The 15486-nt window shown below is 42.3% G+C and overlaps 1 protein-coding gene and 1 pseudogene across 3 annotated transcripts in view; both read right to left on the reverse strand.

The window, feature by feature from the left end:
• The window catches only part of LOC309959873 (ferritin light chain-like), a 53969-nt pseudogene extending 51557 nt beyond the window's left edge, over window positions 1-2412 (reverse strand). The window contains exons 1-2 of the transcript in view: window positions 2408-2412; window positions 669-780 (exon numbers count right to left, since the gene is read on the reverse strand). The product of the transcript in view is annotated as a ferritin light chain-like (transcript). The remainder of the gene's footprint in view (window positions 1-668; window positions 781-2407) is intronic.
• Window positions 1-15486, reverse strand: part of LOC309960018 (metabotropic glutamate receptor 7-like) — a 238919-nt gene that overhangs the window by 164089 nt on the left and 59344 nt on the right. The window contains exon 4 of one of the 2 annotated variants that reach the window (XM_082836569.1): window positions 722-780. The exons of the other annotated variant lie outside the window; for it this stretch is intronic. The gene's annotated coding sequence lies outside the window, so the exon portion shown is untranslated. Of the gene's footprint in view, window positions 1-721; window positions 781-15486 lie in introns of those variants that run through there. 2 annotated transcript variants of the gene reach the window in all.

Raw genomic sequence — 15486 nt, forward strand, 5'->3', positions numbered from 1 at the left:
GACTTTGTTCACCAGGTAACCGGGCACGCGGCCCAACCCCTACGGCCCTGGCCGCCCCCAAATCCCTCCTCCGCCCCACACCCGCTCCGGGTCATTTGGTCCCCGCCTCTCAACTCCCAGAGCACCAGCAGAACCTTGGGATTTGGGGGTTGAAGGGGAGGGGCTCCTCCCTCCGCAGTCTCCCCCTTTCCCAGGGCCGTTCCTAAAATCCAGCCTTGTTCTCCGGTCCCACGGTCCCCCCCTTCACCCACCCCCGCCACACACTCAGCAAGCTGGAGAGCAAATTGCAGTTTTAAATCCAAAGGCGGAAGGAGGGGGAAGGAGGAGGGGGCGCGCGGCAGCGCGGGGCGCGCACCTCGCCCCCGAGCCGGGGGAGCCGCGGGGCGGCCAGGAAACCCGAGAACCCCCCCTCCCCGCGCCCCCTTCTCGTCCACCTCCTCCTCCCCCTTCCCGGCGCTGCCTGCCAGGCTTCGAGCCGAGCCCAGCCGAGCCTCGGGCCCCGGTGGAAACAAAGACCGATCGCACCGCGGGCACCGCAGCCACGGGGTCCGGCGGACCGGACCCGGGCGCGCGGAGGGGGCGCAGAGCACCCCCGGTGCGCTGCACAAAAGAGCCCGGCCGGCCGGTCCCCAGCGGGGGTCTAGGGCTGGGGATGAGGCGCCACTCACCGGAGTGCTGGGCTGCCGGCTCCGTTGGTCCGAGCCAGGCAAGGGGCTTTGGGGGGCGTCTGTCTTCCGGCCGCGGCAGCGACGCGGGCGCTCGGCAGCTTCGCCGCTCACCCTAAAATCGAGATCATATTTCCCTTTGAGTCCTAACACTATGATAATATCATCTCAGTTATGGTATAAAGCAGGTAACTGATTTGAGAAGGGTACTGAGTTTGAGGACATATTGACTGATTCATTCTACAAATACTTTACTAAGCGACTATGCTAAGGGCCTGGGATCCCATGAAACAAAATGCCAGCAGAAGTGAATCTCTTTAATGAAACAAAGTATGTGGAAGACAAATCATTAAATGCTTACTTACAGTAAAGCATGCAATGTATCCTGAAATAGGATATATAAATGACTATATGTCCAGGGCTTGCCCCAAGAGCAAGTCTTCTCTAAATGGATTCTTTTCTTTTCTCTTTCTTTACCTTGTCTTCCCCACTTATACCTCTACTCTCTGCTTCAGTGAAAGACATTTCTCCTTTCCACTTCTAGCTGAAAAAAAAACAAGTCTCAGGTGTCAATTTACTATGTAACTGTGGGTCCCTCTCTGTATTACAAAACAAGACTCAGGAGACAGTGAGTCCTGATATCATGACCTCCAAAAGGGTCACAAGGGATCTCTGAAAATTTCAATAGTTTTAGTGTCTTTTCTACATCTTTTCCAATGATTCAGGTATGGAGGTTTCTGTATCTTGGGCCTAGAATTCCTTCTACTGAGTGGTGAGTCGATGTGGTTTTAGTGCTTATATCCTATAAGTTCTTTTAATTAGTGTCTTATAGCCTCCCAAAGTGTTTATATATATATATATGACTGGCCACCATTTAAAATGAAAAAAATAATTTACATTGCTACTTATCCTCATTGAATTGCCCATTTAAGAAGCAGAACTACACTGTCAGAGTATCCACTTTTGTAATACCTTAGCCATAGTATTTTAACATATATAGTAGTTCTCAATATTTACAGTGTATTGGAAGCACCATAGTAGTCAGGGTACTCCAGAGAAACAGAACCAATAGGAGATATATAATAAATATAATGTAATATATGTAATTGCTTTAACATATGTAATTGATATTAAACATATTAAATATTAAATATATTGTATATGAAATATAAGCTGGAAGCTAGGAAATCCAGGGGTGTAGTTTTCAGAACTGACGTAAGCCACAGTCAGAGGGCAGGGGATCAGATCAAACACTCAGGCAGAGAGAGCAAATTCTCCTTTCCTCTGACTTTTTATTCTTTTGGGGCCCTCGAGATTGGATGAGGCCCACCTACACTGGGGAGGGAAATCTGCTTTACTCCATCTACCAATTCAAATGCTAATCTCATCTGGGAACAGACCCACCCAGAAATAATGTTTAGCAAAATATCTGTGTATCTCAGCATATAGTTGAATTGACACTTAAATATTAACCATTACATTCTGCAAACCTTAAAATATACCAGTGCCTCAGTCCAACCCCCAGAAATTCATATTTAATTGGTATAAATTACAGGCTGGGCTTTAAGATTATCAAAATCTCCCCAGGAGATTTTAATGAATCACCAAAAGTTAAGAACCATTAACATCATAGAACATTTCTTTCTTGATGAGAAATCAAAATGCTTCTCACTTTTAGCGTTGATGCCCTGGGAGAGATATTATCTACCTCTGTAAGGTGCCTTCAGAGTATCCCACTGTACCCCATGTAGTCAGTATTTACAAACAGGCCACTGCAAACATGTGCCTCCAAGTCTGGTCAAAGTCAATCCAAATATTTTTCCCCAATATGGTAGTAGATGGGTAGAATTTCTTTTATGATCACCACGTTGTATATGGTAGGCATAATTATTCCCATGTAGAGGGTGAACTGAGATTCAGAGAAAAATAGGGGTGCATATTGCCACAAAGCTAGCAAATGTAAAAAATTAGGAAAAGGTCAAGTTTTCTGATCCGAGTTAAATAAGTAGTAGGTATCATTATTTTATTTATTCCACAGATACTACTGTCAGGGGTGAGTAGAATAAAAGCAAATGAATAAAAATGTAGTCAGCCTATGAACGGGAAGATTAGCTAGCATCCTTCACACAAAAGACCTGATACGTATTCGGCCACTAGAGAGGTTTAGTCAGCTGTATTTACAGTCCCATAAATGGAAAGAACCATCATGACAAAAGGAAATTCTATGAATCCAGGAAAAAACACATCAAATTAAATAAATAATTCACAGGCAGAGCGAAGATTACAGAGTTGGCTCTGATAACAAAGTATCTAAAATAAGTGGTGATGTGTTTCTCCAACCACACAGGCTGCCAGTCCAGGTGCAAAGGAAAATAAATAAAACTATTATAGATCTAGTAAGAGTTAAACAGACAATAAAAACCAACAATGGCGATGAATTTTAAGTTGGTGATTCTTTGAACAATCTTCAAAAGATTTCATTTGCTCTGTTAACGCAATGTCAAGTCCATTTTAGAAATAAAAGAACATTTTTCTGCTTGCTAGAGTTTAGACATAAATCCTCAAACTGTATTAAATCAAGATGCTTCTAGAATCATAGCGCTAAAGATCATCAAGGATTATTAAAGAACTATAGTCACTCCCTCATTTTACAGGTGAGAAAACCAAGGTAGTAAATGACTGTGTGATGGCCTTAAAGTCCACATGATTCCCATCAGTGGCCAAAACAAGATTAGAATGCAGGTCTCCCATTTCCTCTTCACTTAATTATTCATCATTCTTTAGTCATTTTGAGCACAACTAGTGCACTGCTGTTTGAAACCTGACCTTTCCAATGGCAGTCAAAATGCCATACTTTAATAGTGCTTCCATTGTCTTTGACCAGAATATGAAATAACTGGCAATCATGTTCTGAGCTTCTTTCCAGATGAATTATATGTTAAGCTCTATTTCAATATTGATTTGTAATATACTTTAAAGCATGTTGATCTTCCTCTGGTCTCTTCTTACAGTTCTGAGCTACATGAACGCTAGAGTTCCTAAAATTTGTGATTTTCTGAATGGCCATCTCTACTATGTCCACCAACCCAACAACAGTCACTGCTTGTTGCTAGACAGAAAAGAAAAAGTTAATAAATTTACAAGTGAAATCCTGTGTTCGTTTTTTTTAATGAAAAACAGAAACCTATTTGATTTAGAATCTAAACCCTAGAAGCATACACAGGGCTTAAAGAAATGTATGATTCTTCTATGGAATACTGGAGATTCTTGTTTAATCAATGGAAGCACATCGTTAGTTTACTCAGGTCCCTAAAAAGGCGGAGGACCTCACTGAAAAGAAACAAGTGACTATCTTAGTTAATGTAAATAGAAATGCATTTCCAGCTTATTTATGGTTGTTCATTTCTATACCATACAGTGGTCTGTTTCTCAGGACATCAGTATAAAAGGCAAATTGATAGGTGAGAAGGGTAAGTGGTATAATAAAAAAGTTAAAAGCATGGGCTACATGACATGGACAAGTTACTCAGCCTTTCTAATCTTCCATAGGCACATCTATAAAACAGGGAATAAAACATATTACAAAGAGATATGCTTCTCCTCCCACCATGCTTTGGCCTTCACATGTTTGGGAGGCATAGGAGATCCAGTGCCTTTCCCCTCTATCTTATTCTTGGAAGAGGAATTGTTAATGTTATTGGTCAGTAACCAGAACATCCATGGAGCAATGGGTAGAATTATTACATTTGAAAGGGACAAACGTGTCACATGGTTCTGTCCCAGTAGCTCAGCTTATGATTCACAGAATAAGGCATGTTAGCTTAAGCTTGTCCCATGACCTAGTCAGCTGTGATTTGGGGGCAAGAGAGAGAGAGAAGGAAAGCCTCAATTAGAATTCCAAAATGAAGGAACAGCGGCTAGCTCACTAGTAATAAGTAATACTTTGGTCTTTTCTGGTTATCGTTTCTTGTGTATGGATCCCTTGGCAGGAAACTTAACCACCCACTTCAGAGGTCTGTTATGAAGTCCGATATGGTATAAAAAGTGCACAGTGCAGTGCCTCATATGCAATAAGCTGTCAAAGAATATTATCTAGATGACCTTGGATTTGCACTTAAATGTTTGTTATTAAATCAGTTTGCATGGGACTAGTATCCAGAGCCTCAGGATAAAGTAGATTCATGTGAGTTAATAAATGAAAAGCTCTCTGAAATTCTAGATGGCAGGTCATGCTAAGTCAGGTAAGTGGAAGCTGGTGGCTGGGCGTTCCCTCAGGACACGTGTTTTGATGGAATGAGGACTCAGGGTGTAGAAACCAGCTTGGCAGTGGATGGTAAACCATTGCCCAGCACATGCTGCCTCCTGTTAAGCAGAAGGCTCTCATGCAAATTGCTTTCCGAATCGTTAGCTGTCAGCAACCCTCATCTCTCCTCCTGCAGCTGTTCTTTCTGATTTTGCCTGCAAACTTTTCATATTGGGCAGGCTCCCAAGCCAAACAAGTTGCCCCTCTGCAGGCTTTGTTCCTGGGGGCGAGAGGTGAACCTCACAGATAAGTCAAAGTAAGGATGCACCATGGACTAATACACACTGAAGGAACAGACTCCTGTAAGCTAAGGTGATGAATGCCTTTGAAAGTAATTTTCATGCGGCTTCCTATGAGAATGTCAGCCAGGCTCCAGAAGTTATATGCTGCAATTTTAAAATTATCTGCCTCTGTAGACTTCTAAAGCTTCTATCAGCTAAGAAGTATCTTTTTTAAAAAAGAAAATATTTTTATACAATTTTCAAGACTACTTTCCATTTATTACAAAATATTGGCTATATTCCCCCTGTTGTATAATACATCCTGGAACCTACTTTACACCCAATAGTTTGTACTTCCCACTTCCCAATTCCAACTCTTAAATTGCCTTTCCCCCCTCCCCCACTGGCAATTACTAGTTTGTTCTCTATATCTGTGAGTCTGCTTCTTTTATGTTATATTCACCAGTTTGTTTTATTTCTTAGATTCCACATATAAGCGATATCATACAGTATTTATCTTTCTCTGTCTGACTTGTTTCTCTTAGAATAATGCCCTCCAAGTTCATCCATGTTGCTGCAAATGGCAAAATTAATTTCATTCTTTTTTATGGCTGAGTAGTACTTATATATATATATATATATATATATATATACACACATAAAATCTTCTTTATCCATTGATCTGTTGATGGACACTCAGGTTGTTTCCACGTCTTGGCAATCGTAAATAACGCCTCTATGATGCTGCGAACATTGGGGTGCATGTATCTTTTTGAATTATAGTTTTGTCTGGATATATGCCCAGGAGTGGGATTGCTGGATCATATGGTAATTCTATTTTTAGCTTTTGAGGGACCTCCGTACTGTTTGCCACAGCGGCTGTACCAATTTATTACATTCCCACCAGAGGAATGTGTGGGAAATCTCTGTACCTTGTGCTCAATTTTACTGTGAACCTAAAACTTAATTAATTCCCAGCAGCATTAGCAAATAAGACCATGCATTTTTTTAAAAATCTCTTTTTAAGGCAGAGTAAATATTTGCTGAATAAAATGAGAAACTCTATCTCGATTGGGTGGATTACATCAGCAGAAACTAAGCTTCACCTGTGATTTTAGCAGCTGAACTGTTGAGAAATTCAGAGCAGAACAGGCACAAGTCCTCTCTGAACAAGGTAAGGTACAAGAAAAGGAAGGATGGATGTTGTAGGCAAATCATAACACTCTCTCATGGCTAAATATAATATCAGGAATTAAATAACTTGAAATCATATAAAAGTTTCCTTTACTCGTATGCCCCTCCCGCATAAAGTGGAAGGTGAGCACAAATGTAAATCAAGCAGGCAGAGGCTCCCACTAGCTTATATATGAAATCAAAATTTTAAAGTGTTTTCTTCAGAATCCCTTTTGCCTGGGTGCAGAAGAAAAAGTAGCTGATCAGTGCACCCAAAGGTAAAATGAAAAATAGTAAAAGAAAGTTTTTCTACATTTTTGAATTTAAAATCTGAAATACATTTCTTTAACACTCTTCTTATTTATACCCATGTACCTGAAAAACCAAAATTAAAATTAAATTGTATTAGAGCAGAGGAGCAAAAATTTCCAGCCAATCCAAAGGTTAAGTGGTGCCTGATACACTGTTTGAATAAAGTTACGAATCCATATCCAGACTCAGCTAGAAAATTAAAGCGTGCTGTGATCACTCGGTACGAAGAGGGGTCATGGCAATTGATTTTATTTATACATACTTTCATACATAATAATTTATCAAATTTGTCCTATGCCACTTTCCATGCTTATTTAATCCTCATTTAATCTCTACCAAATGAATACTGTGAAACATGTTTAATCATTATTCCCATTTCCAAGATGTGGGAACTGAGGCAGGAAGTATGGTACATCAAAATTCAGAAATTTTGTCACTCCAAATATATCCAGGTCTAGCTCTTTAACCTGTATAATAGTCTTTTTCTCTTTTCCTTGCCGTGTGAACCTTTCATCTTCTCCCACTGTCAAATTCAAGTGTTAACTCTAACCTCTCTTGACCTCCGCTATCCACTGAAGGATGCCTTCTGGCTTCCTAGAAAAGCTTCACCATTCTTAGCAGAGTACTTGAGATCTAGCAGGTGCTTTGTTAAGTGAATGAGTTAATAAACATATAAGAGAACATTAAAATTACCATTTAAGGGATGGAGAAACAGGCTCTGAAAGATTAAGTAATTTCCTTCATGTAAGGGGTCAAGCTGGAATTCAGATTCTGAAGCCCAAGTGATCACCCTCAGAATAATCTAAGTTATCTTCATTGGGATAGAATATGCTCAGTCTATATCCCTCACTAGACGCTAAGGAACAAGAAGGCAGTACTAGGCACCTAATGCACTTCATTTTGGGTAAATTTTTCATTTATGCAAAAATACCTGTGTAAAGATAGACTAAAGCCTTAAGCTTTCCCTGCTGGATTCCCTGCTCAACTGTGAGTACTCCTGTGATGAAAACGCGCCTAACGCACTGAATGACCTTGACCAAGCAGCTTTCCTTTACAGCCTCCATTTTCTTTTCTGTAAAATACTGTTGACAGGACATGTTCCACCTGCCTCATAGAAATGCGTTTATAAAGCACTTTGGAAAGCATGAAGCTTTCTTTTTTTTTTTTTCCGGTACGTGGGCCTCTCACTGCTGTGGCCTCTCCTGTTGCGGAGCACAGGCTCCGGATGCGCAGGCTCAGCAGCCATGGCTCACGGGCCCAGCCGCTCCACGGCATGTGGGATCTTCCCGGACCAGGGCACGACCCTGTGTCCCCTGCATCGGCAGGCGGACTCTCAACCACTGCACAACCAGGGAAGCCCAAGCATGAAGCTTTCTTCAAAAGCAAGCAAGTACTTTAAATGTCATTATTATAGGACTCCTTAAAAGGAGCCTTTTTATGGTGAAAAGAAACCTTAGCTTATCAATTGTGCAACGCAACCACAGAAAATTTAAGGCGGAACATGCATGACACAATAATAATTCCAAATAAATCCTTCTAATAGTTAAGTAAAGAGAAGTCAAAATTCTTCTCTGGACTATTTTGATTTCATACAAAGGGCATCCCTTTAGAAGTTATGGAAGTTCAGATACAGAGCCTCAAACTCTAGATTGCAATGCGACATTTGTTTCTGAACTTCTGCTGCCAGTCTTGCTAACAGTTCACTTGCAATGTAATATATTACTGCATTTCATTTCTAGGCAAGAACATTATTTACTCACAGGAGAAATACTTTCCTGAGGAAAGACTGTCTTTGGAAACTTTCAAGGACATTTGAGAAATGCTTCAGCCCAAGCCACAAAATTATGAGCATGCTTTTGTGCCTCTCTGTTCCCAGGGCACCATTTTTAAAAATTTTTCATTTAAGTTTATTGCAAGCATCCATCTTCCCTTTCCAGAAAAAATAGCAATTAACACAACTTCATTGATTTCCAGTTTTCCTAGGTGTCATTTCATAATGCATATATTGTATGCAGTTCACATCATCATTTTCTTCGCTTTCAACATTTTCCATGTTGTCTCCCTACCTGAATTGTGACTTTTTGTATGGAAAGTTTTATTTATCACTTGCATCTTACTTTGAATAAATCTGAAATCAACATTCAGTATTATTTATTTTTATTTTCTTCAGTATGTTTCTAACTTAGCAAACTATGGGTAAAAATGCCATGTAACAACAATATGTAATATTTACATAGAGCCCATGTAGTGAACATAGTCCTAAACTCTTACCAAATCCTCACCAGACCCTATAAAGTAGGTACTATTAACCTTGTCATTTGATAGATGAGAAAACTGATGCATAAACTAGTTAAGTAACCTGTCTGAGGTCAGATAGCTAGTGATTACTTTCCCCATCACCGCCATTGTTTAGTTAATGCGTCCTTCCCATCTCAGTTCAAATGGCACTGACACAAAAAAGCCTTTCTTTGACCTCCTGAAAATACTGGGTCTCATTGCTTTTACAGCATCATATGTTTATTATTCATTTCACATATTTGTGTGATTATCTAATTATATTTGAACGTATTTTTCCTAAGGGTAACTCTAGTCCAGCTGTGCTTTCCAAATTATGAAATCCGGGACTACGTGGGCTATGTCTGTTTTGCTTATTACTGTACTTTCAGTATTTGGTGCATGGTAAGTATTCAGGAAATGTGATGGATGGATGAATACAGGACTTTGTAAGAACAAATAAATAAATGACTGGATCAATAAATTTGGTTGATCATAACATAAACAACAGTGCCATGTTAAAAGTTTTCTTGGGTCTATACACAAACTCTTCTCAGACAGGGTTCCTGTTTGCTGTCTACACCGCCAGTTGGAAGAGAAAAAAGCCAATCAAGGTCTGACTGTCATTATGTGTACAGGCTGAAGCTGACGCATTAGGCTGAGAGACAGGGTGATTTAGGAATAATTTTACTTCTGGCTGAACTATATATAGAACCAAGTCTTACATAATAAAAAAAAAAACCTACTTTTAATATGTTTGTGTGAAGAATGAAATAGGAGCATCAAGCCCATTAATTGTGATATTTAATTATATTGTCCCATTTCCACATTCATTTCCATGAATTTGGATGCCTTTAGGTCAAGCTAACCCAAGCATTTACACCACCATGATAAATAGTGAAATATCAATGGATACACAGAAAGAAAATTTCCCAAATTTAGCAGAGAACACATTAGCATGAACTTGTAAATTTGACATTCAAGTTCATTGGTGCGCAGAGAACCAAGTGACTTTTGTTAAAGTAGGAAACTTTATGACTATGTGAGGATATGAACATTGAGAAAGTGCTCCCTATTTTAAAACCAGGACATTAGAAATATTTTAATGAATTTATTTTTTGCATATCTGCCATCTAGGTGACAGTAAAACTCAATATTTATACATCAGATTTTTAAAACATTGTGCATATATACTGTATACTGCTACAGAATATAAGTTGCCCCCAAATCTCCAAGATACAATATGGGATCAAACAAACAAACAGAATGACAAGAAAAACCAACTGTAATATTTTGACACCTCTTAATTATTAAATAATTATGTTTAGAGAAACAAAAGTTAAAAAATTGTGCTCTGAAGAGTATTTAAAATATGAATGAACCTTCAAGATGGCAGAGGAGTAAGACGTGGAGATCACCTTCCTCTCCACAGATACATCAGAAATACATCTACATGTGGAACAACTACAGAACACCTACTAAACACTGGCAGAAGACCTCAGACTTCCCAAAAGGCAAAAAACTCCCCACGTACTTGGGTAGGGCAAAAGAAAAAAGAAAAAACAGAGACAAAAGAATAGGGATGGAACCTGCACCTCTGGGAGGGAGCTGTGAAGGAGGAAAAGTTTCCACACACTAGGAAGCCCCTTCACTGGTAGAGACAGGGAGCAGTGGGTGGGAGGAAGCTTTGGAGACACGGAGGAGAGCACGGCAACAGGGGTGCGAAGGGCAAAGCGGAGAGCATCCCGCACAGATCGGTGCTGACCAGCACTCACCAGCCTCAGAGGCTTCTCTGCTCACCTGCCAGGGCAGGTGGGGGCTGGGAGCTGAGGCTCGGGCTTCAGAGGTGAGATCCCAGGGAGAGGACTGGGGTTGGCTGTGTGAACACAGCCTGAAGGGGGCTAGTGTGCCACAGCTAGCTGGGAGGGGGTCCAGGAAAATGTCTGGATCTGCCTAAGAGGCAAGACACCACTGTTTCGGGGTGCACAAGAAGAGGGGATTAATAAAGCACTGCCGAAACGAGCTCCAGAGATGGGCGCGAGCCGCGGCTATCAGCGCGGACCCCAGAAACAGGCATAAAATGCTAAGGCTGCTGCTGCAGCCACCAAGAATCCTGTGTGAAAGCACAAGCCACTGTCCACACTTCCCCTCCCGGGAGCCTTTGCAGCCCGCCATTGCCAGGGTCCCGAATTCCAGGGACAACTTCCGCGGGAGAACGCACGGCGTGCCTCAGGCTGGTGCAACATCACGCTGGTCTCTGCTGCGGCAGGCTCACCCCGCACTCCGTACCCCACCCTCCGCCCGGCCTGAGTGAGCCAGAGCCCCCGAAGCAGCTGCTCCTTTAACCCTGTACTGTCTGGGTGAAGAAAAGACGCCCTCAGGTGACCTACACGCAGAGGCGGGGCCAAATCCAAAGCTGAGCCCCAGGAGCTGTGCAAACAAAGAAGAAAAAGGGAAATCTATCCCAGCAGTGGAATACCTGAATAGACAATGAATCATCCCAAAATTGAGGCGGTGGACTTTCTGTGATTTTGTCTGTATAGCTTTGCTTGTACCATTTGTCCTATGGTTCTGTCTGTACGTCTTTTGTTTCTTTGCTTTTTAGTATAGTTTATAGGGCTTGTTATCATTGGTGGATTTCTTTTTTGGTTTGGTTGCTCTCTTCTTTCTTTCTTTTTTTAAATTATTTTAATTTTTAAAAAATTTTAATATTTTTTTATTTTAATAACTTTATTTTATTTTTTACTTTCTTTTTTCTCCCTTTTGTTCTGAGCCGTGTGGCTGACAGGGTCTTGGTGCTCTGAAGGGTGTCAGGCCTGTGCCTCTGAGGCAGGAGAGCCAAGTTCAGGACATTGGTCCACAAGAGACGCCCCCCAGCACCACGTAATATCAAAAGGCGAAAGCTCTCCCAGAGATCTCCATCTAAACGCTAACACCCAACTCCACTCAACGACCAGCAAGCTACAGTGCTGGAAACCCTATGCCAAACAACTAGCAAGAGAGGAACATAACCCCACCCATTAGCACACAGGCTGCCTAAAATCATAATAAGGTCACAGACACCCCAAAACACACCACAGGATGCGGTCCTGCCCACCTGAAAGACAAGATGCAGCCTCATCCACCAGAACACAGGCACCACTCCCATCCACCAGGAAGCCTACACAACCCACTGAACCAACCTTAGCCATTGGGGGCAGACACCAAAAACAGCAGGAACTACGAACCTGCAGCCTGCAAAAAGGAGACCCCAAACACAGTAAGTTAAGCAAAATGAGAAGACAGAGAAATACACAGCAGATGAAGGAACAAGGAAAAAACCCACCAGACCAAACAAATGAGGAGGATATAGGCAGTCCACCTGAAAAAGAACTCAGAGTAATCATAGTAAAGATGAGCCAAAAGCTTGGAAATAGAATGGAGAAAATACAACAAATGTTTAACACGGACCTAGAAGAACTAAAGAGCAAACAAACAATGATGAAGAACACAATAAATGAAATTTAAAATTCTCTGTAAGGAATCAATAGCAGAATAACTGAGGCAGAAGAACAGAAAAGTGACCTGGAAAATAAAATAGTAGAAATAACTACTGCAGAGCAGAATAAAGAAGAAAGAATAAAAAGAATTGAGGACAGTCTCAGAGACCTCTGGGACAACATTAAACACACCAACAGTAGAATTATAGGGGTCGCAGAAGAAGAAGAGAAAAAGAAAGTGACTGAGAAAATATTTGAGGAGAATACAGTTGGAAACTTCCCTTATATGGGAAAGGAAATAGGCAATCAAGTCCAGGAAGCGCAGACAGTGCCATACAGGAAATATCCAAGGAGAAACATGCCAAGACACATATTAATCAAACTATCAAAAATTAAATACAAAGAAAAAATATTAAAAGCAGCAAGGGAAAACAACAAATAACATACAAGGGAATCCCCATAAGGTTAACAACTGACCTTTCAGCAGAAACTCTGCAAGCCAGAAGGGAGTGGCAAGACATATTCAAAGTGATGAAAGGGAAAAACCTACAACCAAGATAATTCTACCCAGCAAGGATCTCATTCAGATTCGATGGAGAAATTAAAACCTTTACAGACAAGCCAAGGCTAAGAGAATTCAGCACCACAAAACCAGCTTTATTACAAATGCTAAAGGAAATTCTCTAAATAGGAAACACAAGAGAAGGAAAAAACCTCCAATAACAACCCCAAAAGAATTAAGAAAATGGGAATAGGAACATACATATCAATAACTACCTTAAATGTAAATGAATTAAATGCTCCAACCAAAGGACATAGACTGGCTGAATGGACACAAAAACAAGACCCCTATATATGCTGTCTACAAAGGAACCACTTCAGACACATACTAGGGACACATACAGACTGAAAGTGAGGGGATGGAAAAAGATATTCCATGCAAATGGATATCAAAAGAAAGCTGGAATAGCAATTCTCATACCAGACAAAATAGACTTTAAAATAAAGACTATTACAAGAGACAAAGAAGGACACTACATAATGATCAAGGGATCAATCCAAGAAGAAGATATAACAATTGTAAATATTTATGCACCTAAAATAGGAGCACCTCAATACATAAGGCAAATGCTAACAGCCATAGAAGGGGAAATCAACAGTAACACAATCATAGGAGGGGACTTTAAACACCCCACTTTCACCAAAGGACAAAATGAAAATAAATAAGGAAACACAAGCTTTAAATGACACATTAAACAAGATGGACTTAATTGATATTTATAGAACATTCCATCATAAAGAACAGAATACACTTTCTTCTCAAGTGCTCATGGAACATTCTCCAGGATAGATCATATATTGAATTGTCACAAGTCAAGCCCTGGTAAATGTAAGAAAATTAAAATCATACCAAGTACCTATTCTGACCATAATGCTACAAGACTAGATATCAATTACAGGAAAAAAAACTGTAAAAAATACAAAAACATGGAGGTTAAGCAATATGTTACTAAATTACCAAGAGATCACTGAAGAAATCAAAAAATACCTACAAATGAATGACAATGAAAACACGATGACGAAAAACCTACGGGATGCTGCAAAAGCAGTTGTAAGAGGGCAGTTTATAGCAATACAAGCCTACCTCAAGAAGGAAGAAACAACTCAAATAAACAATCTAACCTTACACTTAAAGCAAATAGGGAAAGAAGAACAAAAAACCCCCCAAAGTTAGCAGAAGGAAAGAAATCATAAAAATCAAATCAGAAATAAATGAAAAACAAATGAAGGGGGAAGGCGGAAGATGGCGTAAGAGTAAGACGCGGAGATCACCTTCCTCCCCACAGATACACCAGAAATACATCTACACGTGGAACAACTCCTACAGAACACCTACTGAACGCTGGCAGAAGACCTCAGACCTCCCAAAAGGCAAGAAACCCCCCACGTACCTGGGTAGGGAAAAGAAAAAACAGAGACAAAAGGATAGGGACGGGACCTGCACCAGTGGGAGGGAGCTGTGAAGGAGGAAAGGATTCCACACGCTAGGAGCCCCTTCGCGGGCGGAGACTGCGGGAGGCGGAGGGGGGAGCTTCGAAGCTGCGGAGGACTGCACAGCAACGGGTGCGGAGGGCAAAGCGGGGAGATTCCCGCACAGAGGATCGGTGCCGACCGGCACTCACCAGCCCGAGAGGCTTGTCTGCTCACCCGCCGGGGCGGGCGGGGCTGCGAGCTGAGGCCGGAGCGCAGGGAGAGGACTGGGGTTGGCGGCTTGAACATAGCCTGAAGGGGTTAGTGCACCACAGCTAGCCGGGAGGGAGTCCGGGGAAAAGCCTGCACCTGCTGAAGAGGCAGGAGACTTTTCCTTTCCTCTATGTTTCCTGGGGCGTGAGGAGAGGGGTTTAAGAGCGCTGCTTAAAGGAACTCCAGAGACGGGCGCGAGCCGCGGCTAAAAGCGCGAACCCCAGAGGCGGGCGCGAGCCGCGGCTGAAAGCGCGGACCCCAGAGACGGGCGCGAGCCGCGGCTGAAAGCGCTGAATCCAGAGACGGGCGCGAGCCGCGGCTGAAAGCGCGGAATCCAGAGACGGGCGCGAGCCGCGGCTGAAAGCGCGGACCCCAGAGGCGGGCGGGAGACGTTAAGGCTGCTGCTGCCGCCACCGAGGGGCCTGTGTGCGAGCACAGGTCACTCTCCACACCCCTCTTCCGCGGAGCCTGTGCAGCCCGCCACTGCCAGGTTCCCGGGATCCAGGGACAACTTCCCCGGGAGAACGCACAGCGCGCCTCAGGCTGGTGCAAAGTCACGCCGGCCTCTGCCACCGCAGCCCCGCCCCGCACTCTGTGCCCCTCCGTCCCCGCCGGCCTGAGTGCGCCAGAGCCCCCAATCAGCGGCTCTTTTAACCCCATCCTGTCTGAGCAAAAAACAGACGCCCTCCAGCGATCTACACGCAGTGGCAGGGCCAAATCCAAAGCTTAGCCCTGGGAGCTGTGAGAACAAAGAAGAGAAAGGGAAATCTCTCCCAGCAGCCTCAGAAGCAGCAGATTAAAGCTCCACAATCAAC

Source organism: Leucopleurus acutus (genome assembly GCF_964270905.1).
Source record: "Leucopleurus acutus genome assembly, chromosome: 3".
In the NCBI taxonomy this organism is placed as follows: domain Eukaryota; kingdom Metazoa; phylum Chordata; class Mammalia; order Artiodactyla; family Delphinidae; genus Leucopleurus; species Leucopleurus acutus.